Genomic DNA, 25,670 nt, shown 5'->3' on the forward strand with positions numbered 1-25,670 from the left:
CGTTGAACAGAGTAGGTCTCGTAGGAGGCAGAGAAGGCCACGATTGAAATAATTTGACGCTGGGAAACTTGTGAGCAAGTCAAATATTGCCCGGTTACATACAAATTGTGTCCAACAATTTAATCAGCTTTCACGAACGTGAATAGAAACCTGGAACAATGGGGGTCCACCCCTTCAGCTTATTTAGCCGGCCGTTAAACACTCCTGGGACCCCGGTTAAACTATGATTACAATAAAGACGGAAACCGAGACACCGTGATGAACCTAAAATACCGGAATTGCCTTTTAAATGTTTAATTGTCTGACAAAGTGGTAATCAGTATGCCGAATATGGACTTATAACTGCCCTGTGGCTTAAATTAAATCATTTTAATGGCACATGAAACAATTTGGTAACAAAAACTTAATCGATTAAATTTCACAGAAATACAGTAACCTCCACCAGACAGTTATTGAGAAAAATACCTTCTAAGTAAGCAAAAATCAAGCTTCGACGTTACAGTGGTATTGAGACATGTCGTTTATAAAACAAAGATTATGAAATGTTTACCTAGCCTTAAGAGTTTTCGTTTCTTTTAGGTGCTCCTACCTGCGATTCCTACCTTCCTTCGTTCAGTAATAAAATTAGGAGAAGTATACATCCATTTCTTATTTGCCTTAAGCCATAAAGTTCGTACAATACCACAGAAGCCAAAGCCCGCGCACGTGCTCCTTATGCAGAGAAAGGTTGCTCGATGTGTCCCACATAATAGAGGCGTGCCATGCCTTTGCTCCATACATAGAGCGTGTAGGCATGCCGCCGGACTTAAGAAGGATTCTCGAACACGGTAGCGAGTTTCAGAGTCCCCTGTTCCGCTTTTTAGGGGAAATTGGGGTTTTTTATTGTATATAGTATGTCTTATGTGTTGTGTCTGTATGTTTTGTCTGAGTGCATGTATTTATTAGCGTGAATGTCGGTGGTGAGGGGGAAATATAACGTCATCATCGCCCCTCGAACGTTGAGAGCGTACGAGTGTGTGTTCGGGGTCGATGGCGGAATATTTATAAAAGTACTCCATCAACCCCAATCTAGATTAGTTTGAGTACAGGTCGGTGGAGGAATATCAAGTACTCCACCGACCAAACGGAATGAGTGTATTGTATGGATGTATTTATAAGTATGAATGTAGTGTTTGAAAGTTTAAATAGAATACAGACTAAGTTGGGGAGCTGAAATGACCTAGATGAACAGAAGAAGGCATCAGAAATTTATAAAATATCAAGCCAATAAAAAAACGTAAGAACAATGATAATCAATCTTGACCAAATAATGGTGTTATGAAATCTCAAAAAACATCAAAATACCGCAAAAATATGCTCCTCATTGAAAAATATGTTATAAATATTATTACAAATCTATCGAGACTTGCATAGTGCATTTTACCCATTTTATTACAGAAATATACAACACACGTTGTCACGATTGAATCAACGTGGCTCAGACTAAAAGTAACTTCGTTCCAAAATGCAATAAATATCATAAATAATGTTTTAATGATAGATTAACGACATTTCGTGGAATGTAAGTAGGTATCCTTGTTACTAGATAATCAAAATTGAAAATATCTTTGGATATCACAAACAAAGCAATGTTTTTTTAATTAATATATTTAGATTAATAATATTTATAATTTAACGAATCCCTCACATAACACATTTTTACATTCATAACAGATTTGTCTAAAAAATTCTACTATATTGAACTTATTGATAGTTGTGTCAATTAAATACAAAAATAAAATTTAAAAAATATTTATTTTAGTTGACTTTTTTTTACAAATTTTCCTTATTTAAATCTCAATTTACCATGTGTCGAATTTGTGAGCAAATGTCACGACGTCGTGTTTTGGTACTTTTTCCAAGGCTTAACTTAAATAACACGCAATAATACAGAAACTCTTAACCGTCTTAAACAAGCTTAAAATATAACACCTAAGCTTTTATAAAAGAAAACATCGCACATTACAGACAATCAAAAATTAATCAACTTTTCTATCTTTTTCCTCACCATTATCAACAAAACACAGATTTATTTAAATTTTCAATAGACGCAAACAAAGATGAATGGTAACAACACAAAATATAATTTCTTAAATTACATAAAAACTCAATAACAATAATAATTGATTCACTACTTTAGTGGTCCGCTTGACAAATTAATACATGACAATTAATTAAGGTTTTTAGTTGAGATGAAAAAAAGTTAATGGCACGAGAGGGATTCGAACCCACGACCTTCGGCTAGATACGCCGCTGCTCTACCACCTCGATCCGCTCGGACATCAACTCCCCATCTCAATCCCACCTTATGAGTTTTCCCTCCTTTTGCCATTTTTCAAATGTCGTGTAATCGGTTTGGAATGGCGACGGAGAGCTGAAAAATGGCAAAAGGAGGGAAAACTAAAAAGGTGGGGTTGAGATGGGGAGTTGATGTCCGAGTGGATTGAGGTCACGATAGCTCAGGTGGTATAGCAGCGGCGTATCTAGCCGAAGGTCGTGGGTTCGAATCTTTCTCGTGCCATTAACTTTTTGTCATCTCAACTAAAAACTTTAATTAATTGTCAAACAATAATAATAGATGTCCAGGGAATATAAAGATATCTATATAAATAAGGTGCCAGGTCTTCCCCAATCCATCCAAGTCCCTCGCATTGCTGCAATATTTTGTTTTTACATTGTGAATGTTATTGGGGTTCACCACTATGAAATAACCAAAAATTAACAATAAAATTTAAAAAATCCGAACATATACAGGGTGAATTGCTACTCGTGCTACAAACTTCTCCAGTAGATTCTTCACCCTAAAATGAACAAAAAAGTTCATATTGTCCATGGTCCGATTCNGGACCATGGACAATATGAACTTTTTTGTTCATTTTAGGGTGAAGAATCTACTGGAGAAGTTTGTAGCACGAGTAGCAATTCACCCTGTATATAAGCCACAAATTGTCAAAGCACCTTATTATGTCACTAACCTCACTATCCACAAAGACCTCAACATTTCTTTTGTCAAAGAACTAATTCAGTCCAGATTCCAAACCTTCCACACCAACCTTTTGAACCATCCTAACCATACTACTCGAGACCTATCCACTCATTCCCATCCTGACAACCCACCACGTCTCCTCAACCGACGATGGCCTCGGGACCTCCTTGACCCCTATCATACACACTGAGTGCCAGCAACGGCTGGCTCCTCAAAGCATGTGTTCTACCTGTGCAGTGTTGGCAGTAGTGTTAGTGTTGTGCTTTGTGATATATTAATCATGTGTACATATTCGTATAGTACAGGTAACAAATAAATTTAAAAAAGCCTCATATTGGACTGAAATCAAGCTGAGTGGAAGTTAGATAAAACCCTATACAACTCGGCGGTTACGTTAAAATAAATATATTATTCGTAGATAAACAAATACTATTCAAATTGTTAAACTAAAACAATAGTCCTTTAGAATTAAATCAAAGTGCTCAAATGTTTGCCTGCAGCAAGTCTACAAATTTCACGTCGAACGTTCTCTAAACTTGAAAATGAACAAGAAAAGTTTCCTTCATCAAAAATTCAATCTCGTCATTCCTTCATGAGATCAGGTTACCACGGTTCCAAGAATCAAATTTACTAGAGCTTAGCAATGCTTACAATAATTTGGTCCAGGTTGTTTAAAATTGTTCACCGTTTTCCACCAAACGTGACTAAAAACGGCTAAAATAAATAGTGTTTCATCCTTAACTTTATTAACTATGGTGCATTATACAAATGAATGTTTTAATTGATGTTTTAATCATGAAAATTGTTCACGTAATAACCAATTTGCAAATCACATGCAATCTCATAGAATAAAACGACCCACTTTAAGTACAAATAAAAATAAATAATTGTGTGGTAAATAATTATTATTTATTTGTAAAAACTAAACAGTTATCTTTTTCCTCCTTCATCGTTATTTTTTAACATATTTTTGAATACTGCAAAAAATTAGGTCAGAAAGATAACATGTGGTAAATAACTGGTCAATACCGTTTTTACATATCCACAAGAATGATTTAAAAACATGTTTCAATGAATACCATAAAAAAACAATTAGGCAACCGTAAGGCTTAAATTCAAACGAGTTTTATTGAGGAAAGCGTTTTAGTTCATTACATTTAAAAACATTAAGACTAAATATTATGCCGTTCAAAGATTAAAAAAACCTTAATTCACATATCATAAAATAACGAGGTTAAAAATAGTGGTCATATCTCGTATTTAATTTTTTACACAACGGCAGTTTACAAACTGTCATTTTATTCAAAAGGACAGATTTATTCAGTCAGACTCATCCAAAGGGTAATATTTATTCAATAGGCATTCATTTAAATTATGATTGACACTTTAAAAAGGATAATTCAATTTTGTTGATTTATTCAATTGTAGCGCGAAAGAGTAAAATATATTACTATTTCCCCGGGTAATGGATCATTTAAAATAATAAATATTCAATAACATCGGATTTAATTTAATTTTACTTAACCATTCTTTTTATGTAAATTCTTCGTTGAGATGAAAAAGTTAGTGTCACGATTGGGATTCGAACTCACGAACTTCGGCTCGAATCAAGCTGGTCGATTAGACCACTAAACATAAATGGATTAATATTTAAGTTAATGTTTTATTGTTCGGGTTTTTATGAAGTGCATGCAAATATTTCAAATGCATTTATGAAAAGATTCATAATTAGTTACTCAACAAACCTTATCTTACAGAAGTTTAAATAAAGTTTTATAAATTCGCGTTAACCTGATCGGCAATAATTACTTTATGGGTCGGTTTATTGATTTACCACTCATTTCGGTTTTGCATCACGTACCTTCAATCAAGCATTGTTACATTAATTAAACCCTAGCTGATATGAGAAGTTGAACGTTAAATTATTTTAACTGACATGTCGTAGTTTACAATTTAGTTTAATCACCTATCTTATTTTTTCCTTACTTCTAAAAAGACTTTACTTAAGACATGATTCATAAGTTGTTATGTACATTGATTTTCAAAGAAATAACTGATAAGGCTTTGATAAGGTAAAAATGATTTTTTGTAAAGACACAAGGGAAAAAGTAACTGTTAAGTGTGGTGGACATTCGAAGCAGATTATAAAAACCGTACACGGAACATCCCTTGAATAACAGGGCAATTAGGTCCCCACTCGCAGCACCTGCTGCCTTCGGAATCGTAAACCCTGGTACTTCACGAGGCGCAATGGGATACGAACGTTATTATCATTATTATTGTAGGCTGCGGTTATTTTCCAAACCAAGCATTAAGCTTGTGATAAATCCAAATTGGACTCGGGATAAGCACTGTTACTTCTAATCCATTCCTTATCGTATAAAAATGTTTATGTTAAAAAAATTTAACTATTCCTGAAGTATTAAGTAGGACTAATTCTATTAATAAAATTGGTTCAAATTTATATTTTCATTTAAGGTATTTCGGTGAAAGAGATTTGGGTAAGATCAGGTATTGTTCGAGGAGAAAAAAACGATACAAAATGAATGGGATTTTGCAAGAAATTTCACGCACCTTTCATACTCACTTTGACTGATTTTTCACTCCTCTTCAAAATATTTGCAGTAGTAGGAAAATACAGTGGTTTCGACCTAACGCACTAGAACAGCATTCCGGCTATTTTCAAAAAATCGTATCTCCGGTTCCACTGGACCGATTTTAACAACTCAGTGCTCATTTTTTTGCCAAAAAATCTAGTTTTTAACAAAAATGTAAAATCTAGGGGTTCTCGTTTAAAATTAAGAATTTGAATCCGACTTATAAATCGACCTTTCATGAGCAAACTACATGACAAATGAAAGAGAGTCTCAATTCATAATTTTTTCCTATTTAGAACCGTAAAGAAAAAAAAATGGGGTGGACGCATTAGCTTGGACACCCTGTATATGTATGAAATATATGTTTTGATATATCTATCCAAATATGTCTCTCACGCTCTCCCCAAGTACCTGTTTCTCATTTATTAAGTCTCATTTACTTTTATTTAACTTTCTCATGTTTATATTCTATTTTGCACTCTCTCTCTCTCTCTCTCTATATATATATATATATATATATATATTCTCTCAGTCTGACTATCTTAACTATCAATCTATCCATCTGTCTGTCTCTCTCTCTCTATTAATCAATAAATTTATTTATCTATCTGTCCTTTTTATACATTTACATCTTACTCCTTACCCTGAACTCACTTCCACCCTCTCTAATCCCCCTTTCTATCATCTTTCGAATTTTTAAATATTTCTAATTTATTCCTTACATGAACTTTCTCTCTCTCTCTCTCTCTCTCTCTCTCTATCTCTCTCTCTCTCTCTCTCTCTCTTTCTAAGTCCGTCTATCTAGTTATCTTAATATCCATCTATCACTCTCTCTATCTTACAATCAATTTATTTATCTATCTAACCATCTTAAACATTTGTTTCTTACGCATTGCCCTGAACTTATTTCCTCCCTCTCTATCATCTTTCTAATTTTTAAATATTTCTAACTTATTCCTTTAAATTTTGTCATTATCTCTCTCTCTCTTTCTCTCTCTCACTCTTTTTCTCACTCTCTCTCGTTCTTTTTTCTCATTTTCGCTTTCGCGCAATTTCTCGCAGTATATTTTGTTTACTTGCTCTCTCTCACACTCCCATTCATTCGATCTTTCTCTCGAACTTTCTCTCCGTTCAAATTTTTAATTATTTGCTAAATAACAAATAAAAGGCACGTCTGACAGACGAACCTCAGAAAATAGACGAAATGATTCATAAGGGCCAAATTACAGCTTTAACAGCTCACAGACCGGGCGGAGAAATCTTATTGCGCATTTTGAAGCAGCTGGTTTTTTTTTTTACAAAATTCTATCAATTATTGAGGTACTATAAGTGAAAATTAATACGAAATTTATGTTTACAAATAACCGTTTTGCCTCTTCAATCTAAATAGACGAACACGCTATGGCACAATAAAATTTTGTTGTCTGCCTCTAAATACAATTTAAAATTAACGCACTTTGACGTGCTTCCCTGTATTCATAAACAATTTGAATATCAGATAAAAAAAATACACCTATTAAAATAGATAATTGTTCTTTAATATTACGATGTTTACATTGAAGGTTAATGTATTTCGTGATATGTTGGTTTCAAAAAAAGTTGTTATGTCCAATATTACACGATTCACAACGCTCTAAGAAAGTGAAATTATACTTATTTTTATGCTAGATTTATGCGAGTGTAGTATTTCGGATATAAATGCTGAAATCTTTTGAAAAAAACACTGGGGGACTTTACTGACAGGCGAAGTTCTTTTTTGGTTCTTCTCGGTTAAGCTTATCGGACCGTAAAGCGAATCTCGTCCGACATCTCTCGAGGGTATAATGGATTTTCAACCTTGTTGCTCATCCTCCATGTTTCCATCTCCTGACTTTTTTCACCATCCGGAGAACAGTGAAAAAACTTTGAAACGTCATTGAACAAATTATACCTGAAAGACGGTCGGAGTGTGAACGTCCGACTCTCTATTGTTTTCATTTTTGGTGAAAATAATGTAAAATATTCCCAACATAAGCACGAGATTTTTCGAGTAAGGACGAGCCCGGAATTTATTCATGAGCCTGATCCAAGTTTATACTTCATGTTCGACTGGTAATCCCATCATTCCCGGCCGTCTCCCGTTTTACCCTTTCGCCTCTTCCCTTTTTCCCTTTCACCTGAATCTCACATTCCCGTATTTAGATCACGCTCGCAGTCTCCCTGCCTGAGAGCAACACCTCACGCCCACAGCTCGTTTTAGCCGGTTAGCGGTGCACCCCTCTCTGTCAGCAACTGCTTTCTCATGTCCTGAATTCCTAAAGGACCACGTATAGTACGCACTGGTTGGATAATAATTTTATAAATTCTCACTGTATTTACAACATACAAAAAAGGCGACAACAGGATTGACAGTAGTATTTAATGAAACGTTTTGACAAAACGCAAAATTATGTTTTGAAGCTGCGCCCCATTAAAACAAAATTAATAAACTGATTTAATTTTAGTATAATAAATTATATTTTATTAAATGAAAAAAAATACAAAACATTTTGCTACCAGTAATGTAAAGTATTCCATAAATTAAAAATTGCTTAACATAAAAGCATTAAATTAAATACATTCTTCTCATACAGTGTACTTAATTTAAAAAAATTACAATAAATTTTCAACTTATTTGTGTGTTTTATGAGGTTTTTATTCAAATTAACTGTTTCATCTTTCATGCATCTTTGGAAATAGTGCGTTTTGTTTGGACGAAAATAAATGTTTAAAAATTAATACATGTACATTGTTCTTGTATAGTGCACATGGGTCAGATATCACTTTTTTCAACCTTGCCAAGGGGATTTCACTGACAAAAATTCTAAACATATGTACAAGTAAATATTTTGTTGGAATATATAAAATTTGGCTACATTGGTAAAATCGCTGAAAATGTTATTGAAAAATTCACTTCTCGAGCCTCCATTGTATTGCAAAAAAAATAGATTTTGCCATTTGTTATTATTTGGGCGGCTAAGGTGAATTCGGAAGCGCTAATTTTTCAATGAAAATGTTATCTTGTGTAAAATATAATGTAGTTTTTAAATTAAGGTAGATTTACACTTCAATGACGCTAAAGTTGACAAATTACTTTTTTATCCAAAAAAAATCTGATTTTAGATTAAAATAACAAAACCGTAAATATCTATGGAAAGTACTAACCACTAAGAGTCAAGACAGGAACCTCGTTCTGGTGACACTACTACGTTTTCTTTAGTACAGTGAATCCACCATGGAAGAATTGACATTTAACCATGTACCACCCTCTATAATAAGATTTTCAATTCTAGATATGAACCGCTGGAAAATAGTGTATTAAAAATCCCAATAAGCTTTAAAAGAAAGGATAAATAAAAAATAAAAAAACAAGTAAAATACTATCTAAATTTGGGTCTTTTGTAATTATCCTGGCTTAAATTCTCAAGTTAGACCAAAGCTGCGAAAACAACAAAATCATAATTAACCTGAAATACCAAAATTATGGACGAACAAAAAATAATATGAAAGATATTCTATATGTATCTTAATTACATATATTCAAATCTATAAATAAATTAAACCCATTTCAATGTTTGCTTAGTTAGACGAAAATATGATTGGTTTATAATATATATAGAAAAAGGTGAATAAAAAACTAACCCTTTTAAATGTAATTTTACAAGTTGGTTTAAAGTACGGTGTTGTTTTCAAATTATAAAACAATCAAAACGAACTGCTAACAATGGGTTTTCACTATAATTAATTATTACTTATTATTGGTTGAACATTAACGAGAGAGAGAGAGAGAGAGAGAGAGAGAGAGAGAGAGAGAGAGAGATCACAAACTGACAATTATTAAAATTGCATCAATTAAATGAGATCTGAATAATGCATGCAGGTTAAGTTTAGTCCATTAGCCTAAATGAATTGCTTTGCTGCTAGAAATTCGTAACAGACATTAATATTCAATTCTAAATAATGTCAATTTCCGAATGGCATTAGTACGACTCCACCAAAGAGTTGTTGAATGAAAAATTACCCTGTTCTGCTTCTGTATTCAAACAAGAACGCGTTCGAAATAAACGTTAACTTTAACAAACTTTAAATTTATCTTAAATTTTCCGCTTTGCTACGTAACTTTTATGCAACTTGCTTCGAGTCTATTGTCTATCGGTTAGGGAAAGCGGAAAATGTTTTCCTTTTGTCTATCAGTACAACTTTTTTTAATAGATAAAAAATTCACTTTCATTTAACTATCGGTTCGAAATAAACAAAGTTTTGTAAAATTGTATGAAAATTATGTTTGCAAACGCTTGATATTTACAACTTTTCCCGAAAGATGCAAATTATTTGTCAGAATATATATTTTGTATATTTTGATGTGGGCAACAAATTTATACAATGGATCTTTAATGTTCATAAAAAAATAATACATTAAAATGTTTTCATATAGTTAAGGTTGTCATGTGCATTTAAAATAAACACCAATGAAACTTAATTTTTTTTCTATGTGGAGTTTCAATCTTCATAGAGGTCATTATTCAGGTGAAGAAAGAAGAAGACTAATTGTTGAGTTCACCAAGCTTTCGGCAACTTATATTGCCATCATCAGGACTATTTATTAAAAATTAAAAAATAATATACAATTAACAAAATAAAATAATGTACATACTATATTTTGTTAATTGTTCATTGTACATTATTTTTTCTAAATTTTTCATAAATAGGCCCTGATGATGGCATTATACGTTGCCGAAAGCTTGGTGAACCAAACAATTAGTCTTCTTCTTTCTTCACCTGTCTAATGACCTCTATGAAGATTGAGACTCTACATACATTATCTGCAGGTCGATCAACAAACATCATATCTTAATTTTTTCGTCATTCATTTTTTGTGTGTAAAAGATGATAAAATCAGGGGTTATTCACACCAACTGTTTTGACTATATTATAAACTCGAGAAATGTTCGGATAGATGCAAGTGTGCAATTATGGAATTAACATATATCGATAAATTTAAATTAGTTTGTAGTAAAACTAGTTGTGTTTGCCTTTTCAGTACTTACAAATAATAAATCTGTATACAGAATTTTATCGATAATAATGAAAAACAATGTTTTTGTTCGTTTTAATACATATGTGTTTTGTTGGATACCAAATGTTTTTGCGAGACCATTTTTACGTCATTGTTTTCGCGTAACCAAAAAATCCCCATGTGTTAGGTGAGGTTAGGTTCAGTGTACCCTAAGCTTATGTCAGGGGTCAGGGCTGATTTCACGTAGGATTAGAAAAAATCAAGGTTACGTACGATTAAGTTAAGGTTAGGGCAATGGACAGGTTAGGTTCAGTTAGGTTAGATTAGGTTTGGTTTACGTAGAATTAGGGACAATGTTGGGTTAGATAGTTTTAATATAATTGCTTCCGACCATTTTGGTCTTCCAATCCTCCCTGGATTCGACTATGAGAGGCGTGTCCGCCTTAACTTAAATTTTTATTAACGTAGGACGTGTTACTTTGACTGAACGTGTTCACAAAGTAATCTCTAAAAAATAACGGTCTGATTGAAAAAAGAAGGACCAGAAAGGTAACAAAATCAGGATAGAATTATTTCAAATTATATATAACAATTTCATTACGAAAATTTTTTTAAACAAAAATTATTTTCCTTGGGTAGATTTCATCTGCGAGGTTATATGAGCCCTCGGGGATTCTGTGTCTTTGAAAAACGCCTATTTGTAAGTATGTTTAATCCAGCGGTTCTGTATTCGAACCCTGGACCTTAAGGAGAGGAGTCGCTGTGGCGACGAATGGCTCAAAATTGCAGTGGCTTGGGCGGAGGACTCCCCTGACAACCGTGATCTCTGGCGGTGTATGGTGGAGGACCTGGACATTCAAATAGAAGTCCTGGCGACCTGCTGGATTCCCCTTGCCTATCTCAGATTTGGAGGGCGGGGTCCCCATCGGCCGCGATGCTCCGGTGGATCGTAGGATGCGCATCTATATATATATATTTATATTTGTGGGGAGAGAGCATCTCGGACCAATTGCCTACCGGGTCTGGCTGAAGAGAGCGCTACTGAGGAGAGAAGAACAGGTGTTTTTTGACGTTTTTTTTAGTGAGAGTGGCGGTAGACGTGTAAGACGAACGACGCATATGTATATCCATATCTTCTTAATAAAGTGTTTATTTTACAAGTAGTGAGTACCATTTAGTTACTCCCCCCACACACATATATATCGATTCTATTTGAAAGTGAATAATTTGAGGTACCAACGCGAGCTAACATTTCAGAAAATATTATGCATACAAAATCAGAGAGTCAGTAACTTGATTGAGACCCTCAGTAAAGAATAAACCTCTTGGCCATAATACTGATCATACATCATATTAAAAGAATAATGGATGACGGAGCAGAAAAAGATGAAAAATACGCGAAAGACAGGCGATGACTTCAGATGTTTGTCGACGTATAAATCTCCCACATTATATATGTTGTTTAATATAAAAATGATAAATAATAATAACAAATGTAGTGAACAAATCATTTTAAAATTTTTATATATTTTACATTATTTTTCACTATACCCATTTCTCAACGTATGAACGCATATTTAACATTTGGGGACCTTTTTTTGATATACGGAACCGAGAATGTGAGCAGCCAGACCGTCCATAGGGATAAGTAAGCACCGTACATCAAACTAGGGCATTGCAAACATGTTTTTTTCCAGAGGCCGAATGTAATAAATTAACATAATGCCATTGTTTACATTGGGACCCGTGTCGGCTCAGGGGAAACAGATTGCAATAAATATCGATACGATACCCCCCGCAACTATCAACTTACGGGAGGCATTGTAAATTGGGATCACCAGGTCCAAATGCGGCCCCAAGTCGTTTATTGATGCATTCTAGCAAAACGGAAAGCAAAGGTATTCGGCCAGTTACGACTTTTTTTCATATTATTAACATTTAAAAAAGCGAAGAAGCACAAAAAATAGTGCATTAAACATAAGTTTTTATACATAAAGATATTCGGTCCTACTCAATTAGTTAAACGTAAATATAATAATTAAACAAACTATAGTAAATACAATAACATTACGAGATTTGTGACTGAAAAATATTGTTACATTATCTCTGATGACAAATAATCAAAGGAAAAATATTATCCGTCATTAATGATTACCGAGTTCTATCGGCATGCTGGGGCGAAATTTTGATAAAATAGTAACAAGTAAAGTAGTAAGTAAAAGATTTTTCCCTTAGGTTACTAATGTTTAAATAGATCTTTTTAAATGTTTTTTTTTCTGGCTTATTCTAAAATCAGCAACACCAAATTAAAATCCAATCATTAGATCTGGATAAATTTTATTTATTTAATTTTTGGGTATAATATGTTGAATTCGTCTTGGCGCTTTTTCCAGAGGTTTTCGTGTTTAGAAAACACCATTGGATTCTAATTGTAACGAAACCTTCTTAATTTTTTTAATAAAGTAAAAAAAAAAACAGCGGAAAAATCGACATTCTCTGAAAATCTATCACGAGAACCCTAATTCTCAAACATACGTCGTTGCCTTTTATTTCCCTTTCGTTATTATATTAATTAGGTCTTGAATATACGATTTATTAGATAACATGGTCGATATATTTTGGGAGTTATGCTGGATTCATTTGAGATGGAATGCTATCATTACGAATAAAATAAACCAAATCATTTTGGCGAAAATTTTATTAAAATGCTTTGTTTTCTTTTTTTTCAGAGGCATCCCTAAATAATTTCATCGAATTATCAACAATAAGCGCAAAATCTTTGTTGTGGCTTTAATGTTCATAAACTGCCTCATCCCTAATCGTTTTCAAATATAAAATAAATTATATATTACCATACAAGTTGGAATAAGTTGAATAATTCGTCTAATGCTAAAGGGTTTTCAACCGCCAATATTATAGTTAAAAGGTTCATAAATTCTTAATTTGAGGAACTGAGTTTCAAGACAAGTAGGTTCCAGCCTATTTTACTTTTCAAAAAATCATGAAATGTCCAAAGTTTTGGGCAAGATTTACAATATTTTGTCTTTTTCGTTCGTTTCTAACAAAGAGATTAAAGCTGTTTTATATTAAACAAAAATTGGACAGAATGGGAAAATTGAAGAGTTTTATTTTAAAAGAGCAAATTGGATACAATATTGAAAAAAAGAACAATAATTGGATATCAATAAATGGATAACCGTAATTTGGTAAATAAAACACATCACGAAATATATATTTTGTTATAACGATGCATGGCATAATTTCACTATATTTAAATTTTAAAATTTTTCAGTCTTCTTCATGTAACCAGGATAATAGTTGAACCGACGGTGCAAAAAGCTCTTCGGCCAACTCAATAAAGACCAATCGTTTTTTTTTTCTATCATAGTTCTCTATATTCACTTTTCTAGTTTATACAAGAATGGAAGAAATCCGACTCATTTCTGTCGTAAATTCGTTATGAGGGAAATAATGAGTGATGCTATGTTTCCAGGTGTTATTCAATAAGCACAAACCTTAATAACGGTTTTCTTGAACTTAAATAGGGAAAATGTAATAGAACTACGTTTCTCTTTTCTTGGGAACAAACTTAGGACAACGCAAACAATATCTGATTCCTTTTCTTAACACAGGAATCAGCGAATTTTATTTCACATTCGGGGAAGAACAAATTTTGTCACAAACCGAACCAGGGAACGAAACAGTTTTGAAATTTTTTCACATCCCATATTACCAAAATTGGTGTAATATTTTCAAAATCCACTGCTACATCAACTTTTTTCATAACGCAACCTGGAAATAAAAAAGATACTTTTTTAAATTAAACCAATAGAAAAACAGACATATTAAACGGATAATGTACATACGTTTCCGTAAATTTTACGAAAAATTCGCAGTAAGCGTACTGTTAGTCACTATTTATTTTAAATTTTTAAGCCTCATCAATCTTTCCCAACTCTTCTCCGTGGTATCAATCGATTTAATTATCTAAATAGGAAGCAGGTTTGAGTTCCGGTGTAATATCCTGCCAAGTTTAAGAAAGTTTGACTAGGCCGAGAATGACGGGAAAACAAAGGGTTGCGAATTGTGTTGGCGAATTTAACCCATCTCGGCGGAGATCAACCGTCTATGGCAAGATCCTTTGGGCAAGATAAGTACAAGATCAAGTCTGATAGAACCGCTTACTCCGTTTTATAGAGAACCGATATCCGAACCAATCCCCTTCCTCAATCAGCCTCGGCCGGCCACAATTGGACAATAGAACCACAGCCGTATACCACCCAACAATCCGTCCCTCCATCTCCATTCCGGTCAAAATAAATAGTTTAACCCGAAGGTGAACTACACATCCATCAGTTCTTAAAACCCCAAGTTACTCAATAACGTACGTTCAGTTGAAATGAAATTGCTAAATTATCAATAAATATTTTCGATTAATTTAGAATCAATATGAATAAATTTACTCAAAACATTATTTAGTTTAAAATACAACTGTCTGTGTTTCCATTAATATATCGAACGTAATACAATTACAATGGAATATAAAATGAAAGCTTAAATAATATTTATAAATAAATAAAAACGCATAAGTTGTACATTACAAAATTTATTAAATGTTCATGTGAACAAAAAGTCCTCCTTTATCCCACTATTATTACTATTATTATTATCATCATTATCATTTGTATTTTTACGCTTGTTTTCAAGATATATAAAGATAAACGGATCAACAAACTACGGCGCAATAGGCAACCATGACCGCCAACCTGGAAGTGATGCGGGTTTAATCTAACTGGCAATCTCTAAAATCATAAGTTTTCTAATTATATCCGTCCTGCGAACAATAATTCTACTATAATTCTTCGTCATAACTAACCAAAACTGGCCACATTTCTTCCTCCGATCTATCATGCGATATTCCTATGCTGCCAGAAATAATATCTCTAATATTAATGACAACAAAGCAATCTTTACGCGAAAAAAAAACATGCCCCCGCATTCCAAAACATTGAGAATCATTTGCTTGACATGTGGTAGAAAAAGTAAAAAATTAAAGTAAAATCACCTAAGGACCAATTTATTCACTTCACATTTAGGCAGATTTTAGTACAAGTTATTTAATTTAACGGAATTTCAGTAAGTTCTACCCAACAAGCACTTGACAAATGACCCACTTGAAATCCACACGATAAGATACGACGGTAGAGACTATTGTCACCTCTACACGACGGAGGGTTTCAACTTCCACTAAACTACAAAATTTTGATATATACCATCATTCCCAAACCCATGTGGACTAACGGTTTCAAAATTTGGGAGGCAATCAGCTTTCCAACTCCAAATATATGTAAAGATTCCAATCTAATGTCTTGAGAAAAATTATTAACTCTATGTTCGCGCCAAATATCACGAATTATAATAGTTTATTTTTGTTTCCCAAATTCACCTAATCTCAATTCTATCCTAGCTCTGCTCCCACCCCACAACCCTTACTATTGCTGTCTAGACCTGTCCGCTTCCTTCTCGCTTCCACACGGTCCACTAATTAGCTAGCCTCCAACAGTCATTTTGCTTCTTATTTTCTTTTATTTTTAAGAAGAATTTATTTTACGTTTTGTGAAATATCGCGTTTAAAATAACGCGAGTGCCGCCTCCCGCATCCTTCATGCGACACGGAACCCCGAAGTTAATTAATTAGGATTCTGTTTTACTTTTGGCCAGAATTATTACAGGGTTTAGCTATTAAACTGCTATCCACCTTGGTTGTTGAGAAAATCAGAAAACTGATGACACATTAATACTTTATTCAATTAATTATTCTTTCAAGATAAGATTTTGGTTGAAATGAAAAAGTTAGTGTCACGAGCGGGATTCGAGCACACCACCTTCGGCTCGTGACACTAACTTTTTTATTTCGACAAAAAATTTTCGTAAAAAGATTAATGGATTGAAAGAAGTTATTTGGTCAATAGACTGCTAAATATAACGGATTTAGTACTTTCTTTCATTTTACATTTTAATTTTTTTGCGACCCACGCGCACATTCACCGTATTTTCTATATAACAAGGTCTGTGGAAACCGGGGAACGGTGAGACACCTATTAGAGGAATGTAATAAGTTAAGAGAGTACCGAGATCGGTGTGACCTACTATCGAATCTGGAAGTAGTTCTTAAGCATAACATTGACTTCAAACATAATCTTCTTAGGTACTTAAAATTGATAAATGCGTATGGATACATTTAAACAACTCCACGTGGTATATCTTCATTTTGAAGTGTGAATGTATTTATTAGCGTGGGTGATGAGGTATGTCTTGATGTGGTTGTGACTAAATATCGAGTAGCTCACAGGCCCGCCAAATTAATTTAGATAATTATATATTTGTTTTGTGATGTGAGGGACCGATCACCGCTATCAAGGTTGTAGTAATACCGAGATGCTGCGACCTCTCCAATATGAATGTATTTATTAGCGTGAATGTTTTGTGTAAATCGACGTGGATATCGAGGAATATCGAGTACTCCACAAGCCTGTCCAAAGGAAATTAGTCTAATTGATGAATGACATTCTGTACATACAGTATGAGTGTATTTATTAGCACGAATGGAAGGAAGTCGGTAGGATTATGACTATCTTACCGACTTTTTAATAATCATTTTCTTAGAGTGCGTGAGTATTGTTAGTGAGTCTGTAAATATTGAAGTATTTTTAACAAACCAGTGTGGATGGTAGGAACGTGCAACAAGACACTCCTCTGTTTGGTCAGTAGGAAACAAAATTAAAAGAAGAGATGAGAATGAGAAAGAGATAAAGTTGAAATGAAACAAAGAAAAATGCGAGAATCTTGTATACGTGAGGTGCCGGCAATGACCCTAGTAGTTAGCCGGCCGGAATAAAAGGTCAAGTCTTGGAAAAGACTTTAGTTATGTTAATATGTGCCCATGAGGATTTTGAATCTGTTGGGAATAAGAAAGTTCCTATTTCCAGTATCAATTGTAATTCCTTATTTTCATATATTCATTGTCCATTCCAGATAAGAGACAAATCTGCCTATATTACAACCTTGGATAGGTTTAAAATTTATTATGTATCTATGATGTAGTGAAATTTAATTATGTAATCTTAAATTGTTTCTTCTCGCCAGTTTTCTCCATACAAAATTTCAATTGCCTCGGAGTATAAATGGGAAGAAAGTACAAAGAAAGGCGATATATTTTCAAAAGTGGTTCCATTCGTGGAATTAATGATTATCGGGAAGGGCGTGTTGTGCTTCTTTAGTGATTTATGATTGCCTTTGATGATGAGGCAAGCCTGTCATACCGGAGAGGGTGAAAAGTCATATGATGCGAACGACACGCCAACACGCCTGTCAATACTTGTAAAAAGGAGGAAATAAATGGCTTTCTTAAAAAGACGTTTGCCGTAAATTCTTGAACAAAGACACCGCTACGTGACCTCGAATTCAAGTTTGATATACCTTTCATTCCTAACCAATTGACGGTACGTCAAACAACGAACACAAAAACATAAAACACTCTTTTTGTCACAGTTGTTTTCAATGTAAACGAGTTATCCAGTAGGATTTACATTAAAAAAAACAACTCATCTTTAATTTAACCTTGCCAACTTTAAACCAACGGCTTTTTGTTATGCCCACGATAAAGTCCGTGCTTTAGGCATGATTAATTTCTTTAACAGAGTCACGTTATGTAGGTCAACGCCACAATTTGCATATAGTCGCAAAAGAAATTCCCAGTTAGTACAGAAGGTGAATATAACTTCTCTTGTGATAGCACCCTGTATAATTAAATGGCCAAAAGTTTACGAAAGATAGTGAAATGTGAGTCTTCTATCTGGTCCGTTAAACTTTGAACATATTTCCCTCAAAATTTGAACTTACCCAGTTATTTAAGGATTGTGAATGTTATCAGCAAATCCAGCAATGACCATGGAAATATTAATGTTATTGCTTTAGTTTTATTGATATTTAACTGCTCTATTTACTAACCGGGTCTATGTTTGTATTGGATGAATACAGTTCTACAAAATAGTTATTCAATGAGTAATAACCTACAACTACATTCTTGTATTTAGTTATTGTTAGTAATTTCTTTATAGCCTTGAAATGCTGATGTCGACGTACGGATTGTAGGAATTAGGTGATTTGCTTTTTTCACCGACTTCATGGTTGTGACTTATTATATTTTTATTATTTCTTTAGTTAAGTGAACTATTTGGATTCGGAAGACTTTGGAGAACTTCGTTGATTGTTGTTGTTTAGTTCTTTTGTCGGACCATCATCGTACATCATCAGTTATGCCCCAACTGAGCGGTTACTTTACATCGAATTTATTGTTGGCAGCAGTTTCTTTTTTCTTATTGCATAGTCACAAATGCGATAATCGTTGAATATAACGTATATTGCAATAGTCTTTTCTTAGAATGTCCCTGACTGGTACAGAACTGTATCATTCCGATGAGTTTTGCTCTATATAATAATTGCAATGTGTTTGTGGGGTTTAGTGAGGTTGTTTAGTCATTACTTTACATCATAACTTTTTAGTGGTTTTACTTTAGAGGTAATATATGATTTTTTATTCCAATAATTATTTTTTGGCATATATGCATTTTTTCTTAATGGCAATGTACTTACATCGTACTTAGTAGCCAGATTCCATATTCATTAATATAATTAATTATTCTTTTTATGTAAGGTCTTGGTTGAGATAAAAGTCGGTGCCACGAACCCATGACCTTCGGCTCGAATCAAGCTCGTGATCCTTTTCATATCAACCGAAACCTTACTTAAAAAGACTAATTAATTGAAATAATTAATATGGTCAATTACATCACTAAACATAAATGGTTAATATTTAATTTCAAGTTTTAATGTCTTGGTCTTTTTGAAGTGCATGCAAATATTTCAAATGCTCTACCACTTGAGCTATCGTGACTTCGATCCTCTCGAACACCGACTCTCCATCACAACCTACAACCGATCGAATTTTCTCTCTTTTTGCCATTTTTCAAATGTCGCGTAATCAGGAGTCGATTCTCGGTGAATTATGAAATAGCCTCGGGGAGCTGTTAGCGAACTAAGTACTTCTGTAATTATTATTTATATATATATATATATATGTGAATTATGAAATNTATATACCTTATATATACATTCAGTAGCCATAATTGACCGTATTAATTATTTAAATTAATTACACTTTTTAAATATGGTCTAAGATCCTCAGCGACATATGAAGTGTTTTTATCTAAAACTAAAACGTAAATGAATTAATATAATTAGTCTTTGTATTTTTAGGGTAAGGGGAGCATAACAAAAAATTCCGGGGGCGACGGTGGGAGTCGAACCCACGATCGCGGGGTCGACGAGCCGAAAGTCTTTCTCGCCAGTTGGTTTCCCTTTTTGTCATATTCCAATGCACATGTATGTACTTTCGAAATAACTTGCTTCAATAAAGACACGACTACTTCGATGAGCCATTCTTGATTTTTACCCCTTGCTGATGGTACTGACATGAACGAAGCTTTGGTGATAATTATGTTGCCATCGTCATAGGTGGCTAATTTGTGTCTGAATGTGTACAATATTGTTGATATAAAAATGAAAATTGAATGAAGATGAAAATATAAAGTTATGTTGAAGATATTCCCATGGGGGACACCTGTTTTAAAACATGTAAAAACGAATTCAAAATTTTTTTAAATACGTACCAGTATAATATATACAGGTTATTTTCATATAAATATTAATCCGTGGGCGAATGAAATTAAGTTCAGTTCTCGATATCTTCAGACTTGATCAAGATAATCAACCATACACACGAGGGGAAAAATATTTGGTTAGACGAACGTCAATTACAAATCGTGAAAAGTTATGTGCGTGAGGAGTTACGGTCTCGATACGGTATTTTTTGTTAACTGAGGAAGTAATCTAAAAAGAAATAATAGGTACTTTTTTTGTACAAATACGTGTAATTGGTGCCGTGCCGAAGGATTGTTACGTCTGGCAGGATGTCAACGGCAACCGATAATCAAACAGTTAGGCCGCTATATTCCAAGCCCTTAGCCCCTATTTCAGCTCCGGCCGGATTAACATGTTTTTGCCAGTACCAGTTAAGGTTTCCTATCCTCTTATGGAATTTTGCTCGTATCCTTATCGATTCTGAGCAAAAACGCGGATCGGGCCGTTTAATACTTAAAAACTTAAGTCAAACCGTAATACAACAGAAAGAATCTACTACCTCTTTTAAATACGTTATTTATGTCTTTATTTTTGGGATCAATTGGGTTACTACCTTTACCTATAATTACGCTAGAACAAAAATATCGCCAAAAGAAAAACACTTTACATCATCTAATATATCACAATATAATCAGTACCGTAATTACGACGGCCTGTACTTCTTCTCACGTAGATAATGTGAAGTTTTGACGTAAAAAATGAAAACACACAATAAACAATGGTTTTATATATATATATACAATCCATTGTTTATCATCTGTTTTTATTTCTAACTTCAAATTAAAATTAATAAAATTAAATTATCTAAATGGGCAGAAGTACAGACAGTCGTAATTACGGTCCTGATGTGTGGGTGGTGCGTAAGAACCTTCATCACCAACTTTTAATTAAAATGATTTATGCGTTACAAAAAAATACATATTTAAATTCAACATTTTTAATTTAGAATTTGACTTAGTGGTCCATGATTTTGTTCCAAATATCCTGTTCAATAAAAGTATAATCCAATAATATTCATACTAATCAATATTATTCGTTAAGATGTCTAATGTTTCTACATGCAACATGATATTTATGTAAAATAGAAGAGACTTAAACAGACTTTATTTTCAAAACGTAGCATTGGATATTATATAAGTTATCGAATATCTAACGGATAAGTATACAACTTATTATCTCGAATGTAATAAAGCATTATTATATGTATTAGAATATGAACACAAATGGATTTCTCAGTCTATTGTTAAAAGCCATTCATCGCTACTACCCGATGATATCATTTCCACGTAACAAAGCGTGAATACAATGTTCGTTTTGAACGTAATTTTTGTTATTCATGTTTCCTATATTAAAATTGGTTGTAGGATAAAATTGACTAAATTATATTTAATTTATATTATAAGTAAATAAAAAGAGCTGTAACACGTAAATTGAGACGTTGAGATTATAGTTTTAGCATAAGATATAATTGAGTTATTTCGTTTCCCAAATTTCCTATACAAGGTTGTTCATTATGTGAACCAAAAATGAGGAAAACTGCAAATGGGGTGGACTTTCACAAAAATGAGTACGTACTGAAATGTAGAATCAGTTTTTGATTAACTAAACCTTTGTCATAAATACAAATGAAATCATACACATCGCCTAAAACTCTGACTCCCATGGTATCAGTTATTCTTTCTTTTTCTTTTTTTTATGGAGGAGAGGATAAATGTAACATACTCTTCGAAAAAGGAATGTATAATTTGAAGCAGTTTTTGGAAAATCTGCCAATCCGAAGGACGTTTTGTCATGGCGTAGTGTATTTTCTAATTTCTTCAAATATCTTTATCAACGTTTAATTTTTATAAACATCTGCCAGCAAAACGACTATTAATTGATCTGTAAGAATTTCGTAGAAGATTCATTCTTTAGACGATTGAACGCAGGTTTTAAAAATAGTTTACAAAAATGCATAGAAAACGTTGATTTTTTTTCGTTTTGTATGCATGTGTGTATGAGTGTGACCATGATACTTATTTACAGTTTACGTTTTGTCCAAAAAATATACATTTTTGCGGCACTTACCATTTACTGTCACCAAAAATTATAGTGAACTACGATTATTTAGAAATAATGAGATGCGGACTGGTGCGATGTAGGTTTCAGAAAAACATTTTCTTTATCGTGCCAACGTTTCGATCTTTATTGAGATCATCTTCAGAGCCTAGGAATAGAAATACTTTGATTGAAATATAAAAAAATAATTTTTTGCATTATATAAATTCACTTTGTTCCACATCCTACATGTTTTTGTTAAATTAAACAATGTTTGTAAATCCCAGGCCTTGAAGATAATCTCAATAAAGATCGAACCGTTGGCACGATAAAGAAAATGTTTTTCTGAAACCTACAGCATCTCACGATTTGTGAATAACCATTGACTGACGGTCACTAATCACTACACATAGTGAACTAGTTTTATATTATAAAATAGTTTTAAAAAAATTAGTTAAAAATAATATAAAATAAAAATAACATATTATTATAAATACCCTGTTATTTGTAGAGGAAGAGAGTCACCAGAAAAACATAGTGGCCGTTTATTTACCTGAAACAAACAAAACCCACATTAATAACTGAATGCCGTTTGAATATCTATATTTTTTTAAATGTTATTTTTAATATTTATAATTTAAAATTTGGAATTGCTGATAAAACACTATTGGCTTTTATTTTATTGTGGTGTTGATTTCAATGTTGTATTCTTCTGGACGTTTACGCCTGTATTATATATGTGTGGCTTTAATGGTGTTGACGTAGTATGTAATGTGAGTTTGTACATTTATTATTTAAGTTTTAAGTTGTTGTTTTTTATATCTCAAGATTCTTTAGTTGAGATTTTTAGATGAGTTTTGTCCTTTTTGTGAATTTTGTATTAAAGTTATGCTTGTTTCTATTAAGTTTGGTTCATGGTTGTGATGTATTAAGTGTGTGGTGGTAATTTGATTACCTGTACGATCTATGGTGTTCTTTGAAACGGGCTATTAATTTCTCTTCAATCTGAACAATAGTGTTTTAGGTTTGGCATATGATACTATTAAAACCGTTATTGTCTAGCGGGTCAGTTGTGTGTATGTTTCTTTTTATTAGATAATCTGTGTTATTGTTGGTCCTTAGGGCTGTTTACAGTCCGAGTTTGTTGAAAAAGTTTGTTAGACCGTAGGTTTATTTTGAAGTGTATATGAATGTTGTCCAACTAGTGTTGTTTTGTGTTCCGTTTTCCTTTGTTTATTTTTTGTTTTTAGTAGTTTCTGAACGCGTTTGTTTCGTATTCGTTTTGTATTGCAATGTTCAGACAAAGTAACAGACAATTGCTCACTGAAGATGGCGCAATGCCGAAACGCATTTGAATAACTTAACGAACCCGTGAGTGCGGACATACCTAGACATAACTAGAGTTGATTCTGTGCCCGTTCAGCATTATTTTTTAATTAGTTTTTATTTTATTTATTGTAAAAAGGCGTTATTTATACATTTCAAACATTTAACACCAACGTTTATTAGCAAAGATTCAGACTAGAAATTTTACATTTCAGCAAATGTATCAGTCAGACGCGAGTTTATATGTTAATATGAACATATTATTATTATAATATATTATGTTTATGGCAAAAAATGATATTGACACTCAGCAACTAAATAAACTTACGAATTAATTTAATTAGAAAATACGAAAGAAATATAGGACAATATAATAACATGGTAAAAATAACATGTAAATAATCATTGGTGGTTGCTTTGGGTATGCAATCAGAAGTTCAGCTTTACTCAATAATGATATTTATTGGCCGACTTTTCTGAAGTTTTACTTCTGTTTTTAAGGTGATAGTTGACTGTGTTAAACACATGTTTTTATGAATCCTAGAGAGATTTTATTTTTTACCATACCCTGGGTGTATAAGTGAGATATTTCTATGATATTTTAATCAGTTTTAAGTAAATGTACGTATGAAAATGTACCATAGAAAATGGTTTCTATTCTGTTCGTCCTGTATAAAATAATAATATTCTAGAAGCCGAGGCTTTATCTCGACATCAATTGTTAGGCGTAAGCCAATTACATTGCCATGAACGTTCTTCTGACGAGTTGACAGACTTCGCAATCAATTATATACAAAGCTAAATAATCTATGTTTATATAAGAATAGTTACAACCATTTTTGTCGTATACATAATTTGAGGAAGATAAATAGTTTACATAGTACGTTTTTGACATAGTAATACATATTAAGAAGTTAATTAAAATGTCAAGGCAAAAATTTGGAATGGTCAGTATTACTATTTACATATTCAGGGTTCGTAACGGCTTAATAAATATGTAAACAAAGTAGAATTAACTAAAAAAAGAGACGTCGAGCTCACAGTCAACCGTGCAAAATGAGGGGGATGTTTTTACACAGTTGACCGCACCCTGAGAGGAAAAGAAAATCTCGTTTGGCCAGATTTTCTTTTTCAAAAATGTCAAATGACACCGAGAAGCAAATGTTCAACACGGAATCAAATAACATTTGCCTCCAACTTCTTGGCTTCCAATTGGCGTCTGAACGAACGGAATTCCTTATGGCCCGACTACCGAGGAATGAGGATAGGGCCTTTAAGGGCAACAAATGAAAAAACGGCCTTTGAAGGACCCTATCAGATTCTTGGCCAATAAGCACAACCTGCCTCTAAGACCATCCAATAAAAGTCAACAATGTCGCTAAAAGAGAATTCCGATGACTTAATACTCGAATGTTATTTTTATAATTTTAGAAAACTTTCTTCCAAAAAGAAATAAAATTGATATAAGAGATTAGAAACAAAATGGTGCATTTAATAGTACTGTAACCTTTTAAATAGGCCCGTTCAATTAACAGAAATATTTAATTTTAATTTTTCAATATTAGTGTTAACAAGTCAATCTGCAGTTTTCATAAATACTCTGAGAGAAAAAAAAATGGCCACCCTCACTTTTTTAATTTTTTTAATAAATATCTGCAATCATGCTGTGTTTATTTGTTTAATACATATTTTGTAAGGAAATATATAGTTGAATAAAAAATGAAACTGAATAAAACAATTTTACTAAAATTTTGCTGTGGAAACAGTGAAGAAAACAAGAAAAATTGAAGCCCAATCCATATAGTTAACAGTGATCCTAGCTGTGTACGGCCGTGTATTGTCCTGCATAGAAATAAAATAGTCGCCAATTAGTGGCATATAAGGTATA

General features: G+C 33.0%; 1 protein-coding gene across 3 annotated transcripts in view; it reads right to left on the reverse strand.

Annotated features, from left to right (window-relative positions):
- Positions 1 to 25,670, reverse strand: part of LOC106662312 (neural cell adhesion molecule 1-like) — a 489,063-nt gene that overhangs the window by 456,743 nt on the left and 6,650 nt on the right. The window contains exon 2 of one of the 3 annotated variants that reach the window (XM_024225418.1): positions 22,954 to 23,009. The exons of the other annotated variants lie outside the window; for them this stretch is intronic. The gene's annotated coding sequence lies outside the window, so the exon portion shown is untranslated. The remainder of the gene's footprint in view (positions 1 to 22,953; positions 23,010 to 25,670) is intronic. 3 annotated transcript variants of the gene reach the window in all.

Source organism: Cimex lectularius, unplaced genomic scaffold, assembly GCF_000648675.2.
Source record: "Cimex lectularius strain Harlan isolate CLEC.00 unplaced genomic scaffold, Clec_2.1 scaffold51, whole genome shotgun sequence".
Lineage (NCBI taxonomy): Eukaryota > Metazoa > Arthropoda > Insecta > Hemiptera > Cimicidae > Cimex > Cimex lectularius.